Here is a 15682-nt window from a genome sequence, read left to right on the forward strand (position 1 = left end):
ATAGACTTCCTGTGAACTGAGAGTCTTGGCATTGCTTTTTAGGATAATTATTTACTCTTCTCTAAACCTAGCCAAGACCTCATCCATCTCCAATCTAAAGTCCTTAGATAACCAACCATCAACATTTCCATCTTGCTCAGCTTCATTGACAATCTTTTGCTGCTGAACCTCAACATCTGTTTTATAAGAAAGCAAGATAGCCTGATAATCCTGATCGGACATATCAGTTGTGAGCAACTGTTGGGTAATATTGGCAAGGCCAGAGAGTTGGTCCACTAGAAGATCATTCATGATTATTGGCTGAGTTTGAGCATCCTGCAGCCACTGTGAGATGAGGTATGAGGGTTGTTGTGTAGGGTTGGAGGTAGATGGTATATCTGTGTGGTTTGAGGTATAGTATTGAGGAGTGGTAGGTAACCCTGTGATTGGAATCATAGTTGAACTCACAGTAGAAACTGTGGTTGTGACAGTAGGTTGTTCACCAGTAATGGGAACCTCTATTGGAATTAGAGAGGATTGGACCAGGTTATTGTCATGTACCATAACCTCAAACCTATGTTCCACTATGTGAAAAACTGGAATAGACATCACACTTTTTACACCAGTTACAAGAAAAACCGATGTAAAAACAATTTTTGACATCAGTTGCTCTGAAACCGATATGAAACAGCATTATTCACGTCAGTTTCATGGCCGACCGTTGTATATAACTGCTTTTTTAAAAATTAAAAAAACACGAAACAAATTGTTCCCCCTTTACAACTAAAAAAACACGGGGGAAAATTTTACTTAAACAAAATTCATTTCCCCCCTTCTCTCCCTCCCCGACCTCTCTCTCTCGGTACACTCTCCCTCCCCGACTTCTCTCTCTCTCTCTCTCTCTCCATCTCCGTCTCCGTCTCTCACCTCTCAACTATCACTCTCCCCACTCTTTCACCTCTACCCATTACAAGATCTAAAACAAAGTTAAACCCTCTAATTACAGATCGAGCAAGAAGGTTGACATGCAGCCCTAAGAAGTGTTCATACAACCTGAATTAAGAAAGTTTTACACAAATCGAGCTCTGTTTCACCGAAATCGAACCCTAATTTGTAAGTGTATTTTCAATTAAATTTGATTTTTTGGGACTTTTGATTGGTGTGTGTGTGTCTTACAGTCAGATTATTACTGAATTTGTGTATCTTTGTGAATTGATGTGTATGTATTATTTTTACTTGTGTGAAATGGGGCTTTGTTGATATATTTGTGCTAATGTTATTTAAAATGATTGTAATTCTCTTTCTTTTTTGATTGTATGTTTTAAAATGTGTATGTAATTTAGTAATCCTCTTTCTGTTTGTGCTGATATGGGGCTTTACAATTTTTTTTATTTATATAAACTGTGCAATTTATGGAAGGCAGTTGTGTTGTGTATGAGCTTGTGAACAAGTTCACAAGCTTAATTAGATATTTGTTAAAAAAGGTATAAAATTAGTGAAATACATAAGAGATGTTAATAATTTTGAGGAGAACTAGTCGTAATTGTAATTTAGGTATTCGTTAAAAAAGGTATAAAATTAGTGAAACGCAATGTAATTGTATATGGTATGATAGGTTTACCATAATTTTTTAAATGGGTAACCATGATAATTTAATAACTGCCATTATCCGAATAAAATTATGCATAGTTATTATATACTCAAGAAAATGATTAGGTGTTAGTAAATTATGAATTTTTATTTAATATTTGAAATTATGATCAGGTAGGTTATATGGATAAGTCATGGATATCTGCAGATAGGGATTCATTAGACTATTAAATTGGGGTTGAAAAGTTTTTGATGTTTGCTGAAGAAAACTGTAAGGATCCTAAGATGATACCCTGTCCATGTGCACGTTGCTACAACTTTTAAGAAATTCTCGGTAAAAATCATTAGGGGGCATCTATATGAAAAGGGTTTTAGTTTAGGGTACGTCGATTGGATTTGGCATGGAGCTAAAGCTAGCTGTAGGTCATCGGCTGGTAGCACAATGCCACCTCCATATTCGGAAAATATTGAACAGAACGTTGAAGAAAATTTTGCTGCATCACAGGTAGGTGATATTTGTGAAGCAGCATATAATAACCGGGGTAATTCTTTGGGTGATTCAACAAAGGCGAATAAGATCTTGTTTTTACTTGTGATTCTTTGTTCCAAGTTGTAACTTTGGATGCTAGTTTTCTTATTCGTGAACCTATACTCTTGTTTCGTATTTGGTTTTATTGTTTATTTAAGTATAAAGTCTACGTTTATTATACTATGCTTTCATCGGAACCCACACTGATGATGAGTCCGATAATGAGCTAATCGTTATCACGGGGTTCTAACGGATTTATTTATGCATTTCTTTAATTAAATTGTTTCGATGCCTTAGGCCATCTACAACAGTTATGATCCAAAAATCCAAATTTGGATCACCAACTGATCCAAATACTGATCTAAATTTCTGACCAACTCAAACAGTGTGATCCAAATATTTGATCCAAATTACTTTTTACATATAATAATATATAAATATCATATTAAGCAATTTTATCTTAAATTTATCATTTAATCATTATTAACAATTTATATAACATTTCATAAATTAATTAAATCAAAAAAATTAATACGCATAAAAAATATTAAAAATGTGCATTTAATTCACAAAAAAAACATATTTATTGCCATAACTAATATACAAAATATCATTTATACACACTGATTTTCCGAATTAGTGTATTCTTCCCACAAATGCTCAATTAATGCATCTCTAAGTGCAATATGTGCCTCTTTATTTTTTATTTTTAGATTTTAATGAAATTATATTTTCTTATTATTTTAAGTTTTATCTTAAAAACAAATTTTGTTAACTATTAATTATATTATGTTATTAATTATATAATTAAATAATCCAAAATCAATATAAAATCTCATAAACTACAAATAATAGAACCATTATTTTATATTAAATCAAGTGATCCAAATTTGGATCACTATTGGAATGGAATTTGGGGTAATCTGCCCCAAATTTAGATCTTTGGTGATTGTATGATAACCTCGTATTGGTTGTGCTTATTCGTCTTTTGGGCGTCGCGAACTTGTAAGATAGCGTGTTATTAGGGTGAAAACACGCGCTAAAATACACGCAAGTATACGCATTTGCAAGTAGTATAAGATATAAATCAGATTCGTTCCCACAGAGACTGGTTTAGGTTAAGTTCAATTTATGCACCTATGCAACAATGTATGGTTATCGCTCAATGCTAAGACAAATAAGAAATTGGGTTTGTATTAAACTAAGAGATTAAACTAACAATTATTACTAAGAGAACTGAGGTTGAATTACTATATCTGACAACATGGGATTTTAACTTCATTACTACTTCATTCAATAGCCTTTTCGTTCTTAACCTTAGCATGTGATGGTGATGAAACTAATCAGATAGCACGAAACTGATAAACGCAAACTTTCGTTGCACGAGTACCATTCTACCAGACATCCACAAAAGAGATAGAAGCTGTATAGGCACCAATTATATTGAGACCCTATATGTCTATAGAATTTGACAACATAACGGTTTAAGCACAAGTTATCCATAATGATTATATAGGGCAAGTAAGATGGTTAAAATTACATACGAAACATGCATAATAAATACATGAACCTATGCTAGCATGGCAAGTTCTAAACCTCTATATTCACTGTCGCTTCAATAGAGATTAACACGCTATCTTACATGTTAGCTATGCACATAAGACGAATAAGCACAACCAATACTAAGATATCAATCAATCAGCACACACCAAGGTATCGAAACAAATTAACTATATAAATTCACAAGTAAATCTGTTATAATCCCATGATTACGATTAGTTCATAATTGAACTCATCGTCACCATGGGTTCCAATGAAAGCATGGTATAAAACAAGGTCTTAATAAACTGAATAATAATTAAAGTAAGAATAAACGAGATCTAGGTTCAACAAGAACGAAAACGAGCATCCAAAGTTACAATTAATTCAAAAAATCACAAGTTGAAAACAAGATCTTCTTTTTTGGAGTTGTTTTGTGCTTCTAGGTATTCTCCTTGGTATCCCAATCTTCCCGGATGATGAAAACCTTTTTTTTTAAGTATATATACGCCCATATTGGACCTGGACCCTTAAAATTGTCAAATTCCACTCAAAAAAGGCTTTTTCAGCGAAATCAGCGAACTCAGCCGCGCATCAGCGGGCGGCCGAGTATTAAATAACTCGAGTATTAAATAGTTCACTCTTGATCAATTATGCATAAACACATATTTTTTTTTCTTTTTTTTTCCTTTTTCTTTTTTCTTTTTTTTTCAACAGTTTCTGAATGAGTGCGTTTCGCTCCATCTCATTCAACCCTAGACTACTCATAAAAATATGAGCCGACTATTAGCCATTTGATGCCTAGCCTTACAACAGCTAGTAATGAAATCCAAGTTTTTCTCCAAATAAAAAAATTAGTGTTTTTACGTCATTACGAGAATATCACAAATTCTAAATATAACCAAGTGATTAAATCTCAACAACAAACAAGTATGATCATGATCTAGATCAAAATTAACCCTATAAGACTTTGTGAAAATATTTGTTTCTGGCATGCAAATCAATTCATTAGGACTTAAACATCCCTCTATTCGTCATCACCATACTCAAATCAACATCAACTTATCAAATATCATAGTTCATCTTAAGGGATCATGCTAAATATGCATGCAAATGCAACTATATGAAATCACATAAAAATAAACAAATATGTCCTAAATGAACAATCATGCAAAAATATGAATGAACTACAACTAAACATGCAATATGAATCTATATGGACGCACACACTACTAATCCTTACATTATCACCCCCAAACTTAAAATTTTCAATGTCCTCATTGAAGGTAATAATAAGGATTTCAGGCATACTTAATTAGCGGGAGAGTTACCCTCGTCGGGTGGAGGATCAGGTGGCCAATCAACCTCGTCACTAGTGTCTCGAACAATAGTACCGAAAGCGTATGTCAAATCTTCAGGAAAATATCGGTGGATGACATGCATGGCCTCCATACGCCTAGTCATTCTTCTATACTGTGCATCACGAACACCAATCCTATCAACTGCCTATGGTGCACGAGAGGAACCATCTGTAAGCACGGCAGAAACTGGCCGGTCACCCTCTACATCGTCAAAAGTATATCCCAACCTCTTGTCAAGGGGTGCACCTAAGAATGAATAACTCAAGTGATCTGGCATTCGGTTGAGCTCAAGTGTGGGAGCTTCTTGAATAAATGGTTCAAAACGCTCCTGAGAAATTTTCAGCTCTGCTAACACAAGAGAATCGAATGGCATATCCAACATCCTCACCCACAGAGGTGCATTCAAATCCTGCAATTGCTCTGCTCATTTTTTATCTTCAATAACTGATTCTCCTATTAAGGATCTCTCTAAGGTATCTAACTTTGTCAATTGCTCACGCTCTGAATTTACTATAGAGTCAACCCACTTTACTTTATGGCACTCCTTTTTAGCTGTGGGTAACTTTATTTCCTTGAACACATTAAAAGTGACCTTTTGATCGTAAACCTTCATCGAAAGCTCTCCTTTTTGCACATCGATCATAGTTTGGCCTGTAGCCAAGAATGGTCTTCCCAAGATAATGGGAATCTTCTTATCTTCCTCGAAATCAAGAAATACAAAGTCAGCAGGGAAGATGAGTTTATCCACCTTGACCAAGACATCCTCCACTATACCTCGTGGATAAGTGATGGAACGGACAGCTAGTTGCAATGACATATATGTTGGTTTCGGATCAGGCAGACCAAGCTTCTTGAAGATAGATAAGGGCATCAGATTGATGCTAGCTCCTAAATCACATAAACAATTGTCGAACGACAAGTTTCTGATGGTGCAAGGAATAGTGAAGCTTCCAGGATCTTTAAGCTTCGGAGGCAACTTCTGTTGCAGCACAGCACTGCATTCCTCCGTTAGAGCAACGGTCTCTAAGTCATCGAGCTTCACTTTCCGAGAGAGAATACCTTTTATAAACCTCGCATAACTAGGCATCTATTCAAGAGCTTCAGCAAAAGGTATGTTGATACGAAGTTTCTTGAACACCTCCAGAAACTTCTCAAACTGCTTATCCAGCTTTTTCTTCTGCAGCCTCTTAGGAAAATGAGGTGGAGGATAGATCTTTTTCTCCCCTGTATTACCCTCAGGAGGAGTGTGTTCCATAGTAGTCTTTTTTAGTTCCACCTCTGCTTCCTTCTGCACTTCTTCTTCAGCCACAACTGCGTTTTCTGAAATTTGAGATTTTTCAGGCTCTTCGTCTTGCTGAATTTGGGGGCTTGCGACCTTTCCAGACCTTAAGGTGATGGCGTTCACCTATTCTTCAACTTCCCTCTTGCCTGGATTTGTTTCTGTATCACTAGGAAATGTTCCTGGTGGTCGATTCAATAAGGTATTAGCAATTTGCCCTATTTGGTTCTCCAGAGTCTTGATAAAAATAGCCTGGCTTTGGTATATAAGAGCCTAGTTTTTGCCCATAATCCGTAATTCCTCCAATTCAGATTTTTCGTTCGAAGATAGACATGCACCATGAGTTTGTTGTTTTGGTGTAATTTGGTGCTGAAAACCAGGAGGGTTGAATAGCTTATTTCCAAAATGCTGGAACGGCTGTTGCATCGCATTTGGATTGTTGCTCTAGCTGAAGTTAGGATGATTCCAGTTGTCAGTGTCTGGAACTGGTTGCTGCGATCTCTGAAAGCTGCTCACAAACTAAGCTGAGTCACTAGATATAGCGCATTGCTCCGTCACATGCGGACTTGCACACAGCTCACAAACACTAATTATCTGCTTAACACCATAGTTAGCCAAATAATCGATCTTCATAGACAACGCGTTTAGTTGAGCAGTGATAGCCGTAGCTGTATCCACTTCAAGAACTTCTGCTACCTTGCCCTGTGGACATCTCTGGGTTGGATACTGATATTCATTAGCAGCCATCAGTTCAATTAGATCATAAGCTTCCTCTTAGCTCTTTGCCCATAATGTTCCACCTGATGCTGCGTCGAGCATGGGTCTCGACTGTGCTCCCAACCCGTTATAGAAGCAATTGATGATCATCCAATCAAGCATTCCATGATGAGGGCACTTCCTAAACATCTCCTTGTAGCGCTCCCAAGCTTCACACAAAGATTCTCCCGTTTGCTGCACAAATTGAGTAAGAGCATTCCTCATTTTTGCCATAGGGAAGAATTTAGTAAGAAATTTGCTTAGCAAATTCCTCCCAAGCAGTAATTGAACCAGCTGGTAGAGAGTGTAACCAGCTCTTAGCCTTGCCCCTCAGAGAGAATGGAAACAGTCTCAGTTTCATAGCATCATCAGAAACACCATTGAACTTGAAGGTGTCGCATATCTCAATAAAATCCCTAATGTGCATATTGGGATCTTCCGGTGAAGATTCCCCAAGTTGGATTGAATTATGCACCCATTGAATTATGCCAGGCTTGATCTCAAAGGTATTAGCTGTGATAGCTGGCCTGACAATGCTAGATTGAATGTCATTGATCTTGGGTTGAGAAAAATCCATCAAGGCTTTCGTTCGTGCTGATGGATCTCCCATTGTAATGAGTACCTGAAACACAAACAAATAAACCGTGAAAGTAAAAGAATCCGAGTCAGTGAACTTTAACGACCACTGATGACAAGCACATAAACTAAAAATTAACACCGAGTCCCCGGCAGCGGCGCCAAAAACTTGTTAGGGCGAAAACACGTGCTAAAATACACGCAATTATACGCGTTCGCAAGTAGTATAAGATATAAATCGTATTCGTTCCCACATAGACTGGTTTAGGTTAAGTTCAATTTATGCACCTATGCAACAATGTATGGTTATCACTCAATGCTAAGACAAATAACAAATTGGGTTTTTATTAAACTAAGAGATTAAACTAACAATTATTACTAAGAGAACTGAGGTTGAATTACTATATCTGATAACATGGGATTTTAACTTCATTATTACTTCATTCAATAGCATTTTCATTCTTAACCTTATCATGTGATGGTGATGAAACTAATCAGATAACACAAAACTGATAAACGCCAACTTTCGTTGCACGAGTACCATTCTACCAGACATCCACAAAAGAGATAGAAGCTGAATTGGCACCAATTATATTGAGACCTTATATGTCTATATAATTTGACAACATAACTGTTTAAGCACAAGTTATCCATAATGATTATATAGGGCAAGTAAGATGGTTTAAATTACCTACGAAACATGCATAATAAATACATGAACCTATGCTAGCATGGCAAGTTCTAAACCTCTATATTCACTATCACTTCAATAGAGATTAACACACTATCTTATATGTTAGCTATGCACATAAGACGAATAAGCACAAACAATACTAGGATATCAATCAATCACCACACACCAAGGTATCGAAATAAATTAACTATAGAAATCCATAAGTAAATCCGCCATAATCCCATGATAACGATTAGTTTATAATTGAACTCATCGTCACCATGGGTTCCAATGAAAGCATGGTATAAAACAAGGTCTTAATAAACTAAATAATAATTAAAGTAAGAATAAACGAGATCTAGGTTCAACAAGAACGAAAACGAGCATCCAAAGTTACAACTAATTCAAAAAATCACAAGTTGAAAATAAGATCTTCTTTTTCGGAGTTGTTTTGTGCTTCTAGGTCTTCTCCTTGGTATCACAATCTTCCCGGATGATGAAAACCCTTTTTTTAAGTATATACACGCCCATATTGGACCTGGACCCTTAAAATTGTTAAAGTCCACTCAAAAAAAGTTTTTTCAGCGAAATCAGCGAACTCAGCCGCGCATCAACGGGCGGCCGCGCGGCATTCCAGGCGGGCGCCTGAGGCCTGTCTGGAAAATTTTTGATGAATCTTGTTTTGGCCATAACTTGAGTTCTACTCGTTAGAATTAGGCGATTCAACTGCCCACGTGAAGCTAACGAGATTATCTACAACTTGAAAATGACTTTGACTTCCAAATCTGATCACTTTTCATCATATTTCCTATAAAAGCTCCTTTCTTCATATAACTAATACCTAAAATGTAATAACACAAAAACACATCAAAATACCAACAACTTGAGTCCAAAACACCAATTTAATCATGTAATGAAGCGTTCCAAGTGGATATAAAATCCACTTATCACGTGTTAATCTTTAATGAAGTGACAGAAGGATTTAGAACTTGCCATGCTAGTATAGGTTCATGTGTTTTGTTATGCATGATTCGTAGGTAATTTTAACCATCTTACTTGCCCTGTGTAATCATGATAGATAACTTGTGCTTTAAGCCATTATGTTGTCAAATTCTATAGACATATAGGGTCTCAATATAATTGGTGTCTATTCAACTTCTATCTCTTTTGTGGATGTCTGGTAGTATGTTATTCGTGCAATGGAAGTTGGCGTTTAGCAGTTTCGTATTATCTGATTAGTGTCATCACCATTACATTCTAAAGTTAAGAACAATAAGTCTATTGAATGAAGTATTTAATAAAGTTAGAATTCCATGTTTGTGTCATATAATATCCAACTCTCTTTTACTCTATTAGTTATAATTGTTAGTTTAGTCGTAGTTATTATTAAAACCCCAAACTGTTATCATCTTAGCATTGAATAATAACCATATCATCGGTGCATAAGTGCATAATCCACATAGTTAACCAAAACCAGTCTATGTGGGAATGAACTAGAAATAATTCTATATTACTTGTGATCGCGTATACTTGCGTGAATATTAGCATGTGTTTAGCCCTAACAAGTTTTTGGCGCCGCTGCCGGGGACTGCAGTGCTAACTTTAGTTTATGTGTTTGTCATCAGTGATTGTTAAAGTTCATTGAATCAAAAATTGTTACTTACCTACTCTTTTTCTTGTCTATTTCAGGTACTCTAGCGATCGTGTATGCATACGCTTTCACGATCTCGTACTAGAATTCTGGATAAAGATGAGGAAGAAGTTGTAGTGGAGCGAAGGAAGATTTTGAGGACGAAGAGAAAGTAGAAGAAGAGAAAATCAAAGAACCAGCTTTAATCGAGATGGGAGATCAAGTAGATAATATTAAGCCTTTGATGGACTATTCTAAGCCTAAGATCAATGATATTTAGTCAAGCATCATCAGGCCAGCCATCGCAGCTAACACTTTTGAGATCAAGTCGAGCATGATTCAGATAATACAGAACTTAGTTCAGTTTGGGGGTTCTCCTACTGAAGACCCCAACATGCACCTCAGGGATTTCATCGAGATCTGTGACACTTTCAAGTTCAAGGATGTGACTAAAGATGTTATCAAGCTGCGACTATTCCCATTCTCTTTGAGGGATAAAGCAAAATGCTGGTTACATTCTCTACCACCAGGGTCTATCACCAGATGGGAGGATCTTGCTCAAAAGTTTCTCACTAAATTCTTTCCTATGGCGAAGACGGCTGCAATCAGGAATGCTCTTACTCAGTTTGCTCAGCAAAATGGAAAAACTCTATGTGAGGCTTGGGATCGATATAAGGAGATGCTAAGGAAGTGCCCACACCATGGCATGCCTGATTGGATGATTATCAACTGTTTCTATAATAGTTTAGGCGCACAATCTAGACCTATGCTCGATGCAGCATCTGGTGGAGCCTTATGGGCTAAAAGTTATAATGAAGCTTATGAGTTGATTGAGCTAATTGCAGCTAATGAATACCAGAATTCCACACAAAGAATGTTACAAGGCAAGGTAGCAGGAATTCTGGAGGTCAATACAGCTACTGCTATAGCTGCTCAACTTAAAGCTTTGACGATGAAAGTGGACTCTTTGGCTAATTATGGAGTTAATCAAATCACGAGTGTATGTGAGCTTTGTGCGGGGGCATATGAAACTGAGTAGTGTGCTATTTCTAGCAAATCAGCTCAATTTATGAGCAACTTCCAAAGATCACAACAACAAGCTCCAGCCACTTATCATCCAAATAACCGCAATCATCCTAACTTCAGCTGGAGCAATAATCAGAATGCGGTGCAACAGCCTTATCAGCCATACACAGCAAAGCAGTATAACCCTCCTGGTTTTCAACAACAACAATATGCACCAAGACAACAACTTCAACATTAGCAGTTACCTCAAGCTAATGAAAAATCTGAACTGGAGGAGTTGAGGCTCATGTGAAAGAGCCAAGCTATTTCTATTAAGACCTTGGAGAATCAGATTGGGCAAATTGCTAATGCGTTACTGAATCGTCAACCTAGAATGCTTCCGAGCGATACTAAAGTGCCAGGCAAGAAGGAAGCTAAAGAGCATGTTAAAGCAATTATATTGAGATATGGTAAGGTTGCGAATCCTGAAAAAGCTAAGGCTCTAGATTCTGAAGTGGAGGATGAAGAAGAAGAAGCGCAGAAGGAAGCCGAAGTGGAACCAAGGAAGACTACTGTTGAGCACACTCCTCCTGAGGGTAATAGAGGGGAGAAACAAATCTATTCTCCACCTCCTTTTCCTAAGAGGCTGTAGAAGAAAAAGCTAGATAGCAGTTTACGAAGTTTCTGGAGGTGTTCAAGAAACTTCACATCAACATACCTTTCGCTGAAGCTCTTGAACAAATGCTTAGTTACGCGAAGTTCATGAAAGGTATTCTCTCTAGGAAGGTGAAGCTTGATAACTTAGAGACTGTTGCTCTCACGGAGGAATGAAGTGCTGTGCTACAACGAAAATTAACTCTGAAGCTTAAGGATCCTGGAAGTTTCACTATTCCTTGCACCATTGGAAAGGTATCATTTGACAAGTGTCTATGTGATTTGGGAGCTAGCATCAACCTGATGCCCTTATCAATCTTCAAAAAGTTGGACTTGCCTGATCTAAAGCCTACTTACATGACTTTGCAGGTGGCCGACCGTTTTATTACATATCCGCGAGGTATTGTGGATGATGTCTTGGTCAATGTGGATAAACTCATATTCCCTGCTGATTTTGTAATTCTTGATTTCGAGGAGGATAAGAAGATTCCCATAATCTTGGGAAGAACTTTTTTGGCTACTGGTTGAACCTTGATAGATGTACAGAAAAGTGAGCTCACCATGCGAGTGATGGATTATGATGTAACTTTTAATGTGTTCATTGCCATAAATTCCCTACGGAAAATAAGGAGTGTTTTAAGGTGGAGATGGTCGAGTCTGTGGTTAAGTTTGAACTCGATCGATTGCTAAGGTCTGATGCCTTAGAGAAAGCCTTGTTGGGGAATTTCGATAGTGAAGATGATGAAGGTGATGAGCACTTACAATATTTAAATGCTTCTCCCTGGAAGTGAAGGATGGATATGCCTTTTAAATCTCTTGGATTGGAGGAGTTGAAAAGTTCTCCAAAGTGCCTCAAGCTATCTATTGAGGAAGCTCCTACTCTTGAGCTTAAACCTTTACCTGAACATCTGATATATGCATTTTTAGCTGATGCATCTACTTTACCTGTTATTATTGCATCTGACCTTTTAGGTACCGACGAGGAGAAGCTTTTGAGAATTCTTAGGGAGTTCAAATCGGCAATTGATTGGAATATAGCAGATATCAAGGGAATCAACCCTTCTTATTGTATGCATAAAATTCTGTTAGAGGAAGGAAGCAAGCCTACTGTTGAGCAACAGAGAAGGTTAAATCCGATCATGAAAGAGGTTGTGAAGAAGGAAATCCTCAAGTGGCTAGATGCAGGGATCATCTATCCTATTTCTGACAGTTCATGGGTGAGCCCAATGCAGTGCGTGCCAAAGAAAGGTGGTATCATTGTGGTAGTAAATGAAAAGAACGAGCTTATTCCTACACGAACAGTCAGGGGGTGGAGAGTTTGCATGGATTATAGGAAGCTGAACAAGGCCACAAGGAAGGATCACTTTCCTCTTCCTTTCATTGATCAGATGCTTGATAGATTGACTGAGAATGATTACTATTGTCTTCTGGATGGCTATTCGGGATATAATCAGATTAGTATCGCTCCAGAAGATCAAGAAAAACTACATTCATATGTCCTTTTGGTACCTTTGCTTTCCGAAGATTTCTTTTGGTCTATGTGGAGCACCAACCACTTTTTAGAGATGTGTGATGGCTATCTTCTCTGATATGATTGGAAATAATGTAGAAGTGTTCATGGACGATTTCTTAGTCTTTGGAACTTTTTATGATGAATGCTTGCACAATCTTGGGCTAGTGCTGAAAAGGTGCGTTGAGACCAACTTGGTTCTCAATTGGGAGAAATGTCATTTTATGGTGCGCCAAGGCATCATTCTTGGTCATAAGGTTTCTTGGTAAAGGTCTAAAGGTGGACAAAGCCAAGGTGGGGGTCATTGAAAATCTTCCTCCACCAATTTATGTTAAGGGAATTCGCAGTTTTCTTGGTCATGCGAGTTTCTATAGGCGATTCATCAAGGACTTCTCAAAGATTTCAAAGCCGTTGTGCAATTTGCTAGAGTAGGACGTTCCTTTCAAGTTTGATGATGAGTGTCTTGCTTCTTTTGAAATACTGAAGAATAGTTTGATTATGGCACCTGTCATAACTGTACCTGATTGGTCTGAACCATTTGAAATGATGTGCGATGCAAGTGCAGTTGGAGAAGTTCTTGGGCGACGAAAAAACAACATATTTCATGTAGACTACTATGCTAGTAAGACTCTTAATAGTGCTCAACTAAATTACACCACTATTGAGAAAGAACTTTTGGCTATTGTATATGGTTTTGAGAAATTTCAATCTTTTCTACTTGGGATGAAGGTGACAATTTTTACTGATTACGCTGCCATTCAATATCTCATCTCGAAGAATGACTCAAAGCCTAGATTGATTCGATGGGTTCTTTTACTTCAGGAGTTCGAATTAGAGATCAAGGACAGAAAAGGAACTGAAAATTAAGTTGCCGACATCTCTCGCGTTTAGAGGATCCAGTTGCTACTTCACAAGATAAGTCTTTGATTAACAAATCATTTCCCGATGAGCAGTTATTTGGAGAGCAAGCAGAAGAACCGTGGTTCGCCGACATTGTGAACTACCTTGTGAGTAACATTATGCCTCCAGAGTTGACTTCCGCTCAAAGGAAGAAGTTTCTACATGAAGTGAAGTGGTTTATGTGGGATGAGCCATTTTTGTTTTGACAATGAGCTGACCAAATAATCAGGAGATGTATTCCTTACAGTGAAACGGGGGGATCTTGCGAGATTGCCACTCAATGGCTTATGGAGGACATTATGGTGGAGAAAAGACAACATCTCGTATTCTTCAAGCAGGTTTCTTTTAGCCAACCTTGTTTAAAGATGCTCATCAGTTTATTTTGAAATGTTATCGATGTCAACGTGTAATATGTCCAAGAGGGATGAGATGCCTCTTAATGTGCTTCTCGAGGTTGAAGTCTTCGATGTTTGGGGAATTGACTTCATGGGGCCATTTGTCTCATCATGTAACAATCAATATATCTTATTGGTAGTGGATTATGTGTCGAAATGGGTAGAAGTTAAGGTGTTGCCAATAAATGATGCAAAGGTAAGTGCTTAATTTTCTTCACAAGCAAATATTCACAAGATTTGGAACTCCAAGAGTCATAATCAGTGATGAGGAGTCACATTTTCGTAACCGCAAGTTCACTGCTATGATGCAAAGGTATAATGTGAATCATCGCATTGCTACGGCTTATCATCCTCAGACGAATGGTCAAGCCGAGGTATCTAACAGAGAGATCAAGCGCATTTTAGAGAAATTTATGTGTCCATCAAGAAAAGATTGGTCTTTGAAGCTTGATGAAGCTGTATGGGCGTATCGAACAGCATACAAAACTCCGCTAGGGGTATCACCGTATCAGTTGGTTTATGGTAAGGGGTGTCATTTACCGATGGAGCTAGAGCATAAAGTGTAACACCCCCAGATCCGGGGTCGGGGATCCGGGTCGTCACGGTCTTTCTTTCCACAATATCACTTCACTTAATTAATAATAAATAACCTTATGCTGTGACCCCACACTAACACACACCACAACCCGTTATAGTCTCAGAGATGAAATTTAAATAAGTACAAGTCTTTGAATCCACAATTTAAAAGTTATTACAACCCAAAATGATTACTTGATAAATTTACAGTTAATTGCCATTATCTGCCACAAGTTATAATTATACATAATTGATTCTCAAAAGTAGATGGTCTGATCTACAATAGATCTACCTCTGCAGCTATAGCAGCTACAACATCAACGGGAAGACGCGGGACGCTTCCCACGCGCTTGCGCTGGGTCTGCTGGAGTCTGGCCATCTTTCCTAACTGTTGTTGTGTGATGAAGAAATAAAGCAAGGGTGAGCAGCAAGCCCACCAAAATAATATGTATGATGATTTACAATATATGAGCCTACTCATAATACTCATGAAAGTCTTGGTCAAAAGAAATGAACCAAGTTTGATATCTTAATGCGATGAAGTCGCAAAATATTCAGTATATATACATATATACTTTTCAAAATATTGGAAGTCCTCCTCCATGCATAATATACACAAAGTCCCAGTGTATAACTGTATAAAAATATCGTTGCAAGGTGATCTAATATATCTAACCTTGTCTCAACGTTTTTCTGAAAATCTTTGTCATTCATAAGACAATTATTAACT

At 37.5% G+C, this 15682-nt stretch overlaps 2 non-coding genes across 2 annotated transcripts; one reads left to right on the top strand and one right to left on the bottom strand.

Annotated features, from left to right (window-relative positions):
* Positions 1 to 7154: 7154 nt before the first annotated feature.
* On the top strand, positions 7155 to 7261 carry LOC141682001 (small nucleolar RNA R71). The gene has a single exon (XR_012559406.1). It is a non-coding gene; the product is annotated as a small nucleolar RNA R71 (small nucleolar RNA).
* Positions 7262 to 10513: 3252 nt separating this feature from the next.
* Positions 10514 to 10620, bottom strand: LOC141682297 (small nucleolar RNA R71). Its single transcript, XR_012559699.1, has one exon. It is a non-coding gene; the product is annotated as a small nucleolar RNA R71 (small nucleolar RNA).
* Between the last annotated feature and the right edge of the window lie 5062 nt (positions 10621 to 15682).

This window comes from Apium graveolens, chromosome 8, assembly GCF_009905375.1.
Source record: "Apium graveolens cultivar Ventura chromosome 8, ASM990537v1, whole genome shotgun sequence".
Lineage (NCBI taxonomy): Eukaryota > Viridiplantae > Streptophyta > Magnoliopsida > Apiales > Apiaceae > Apium > Apium graveolens.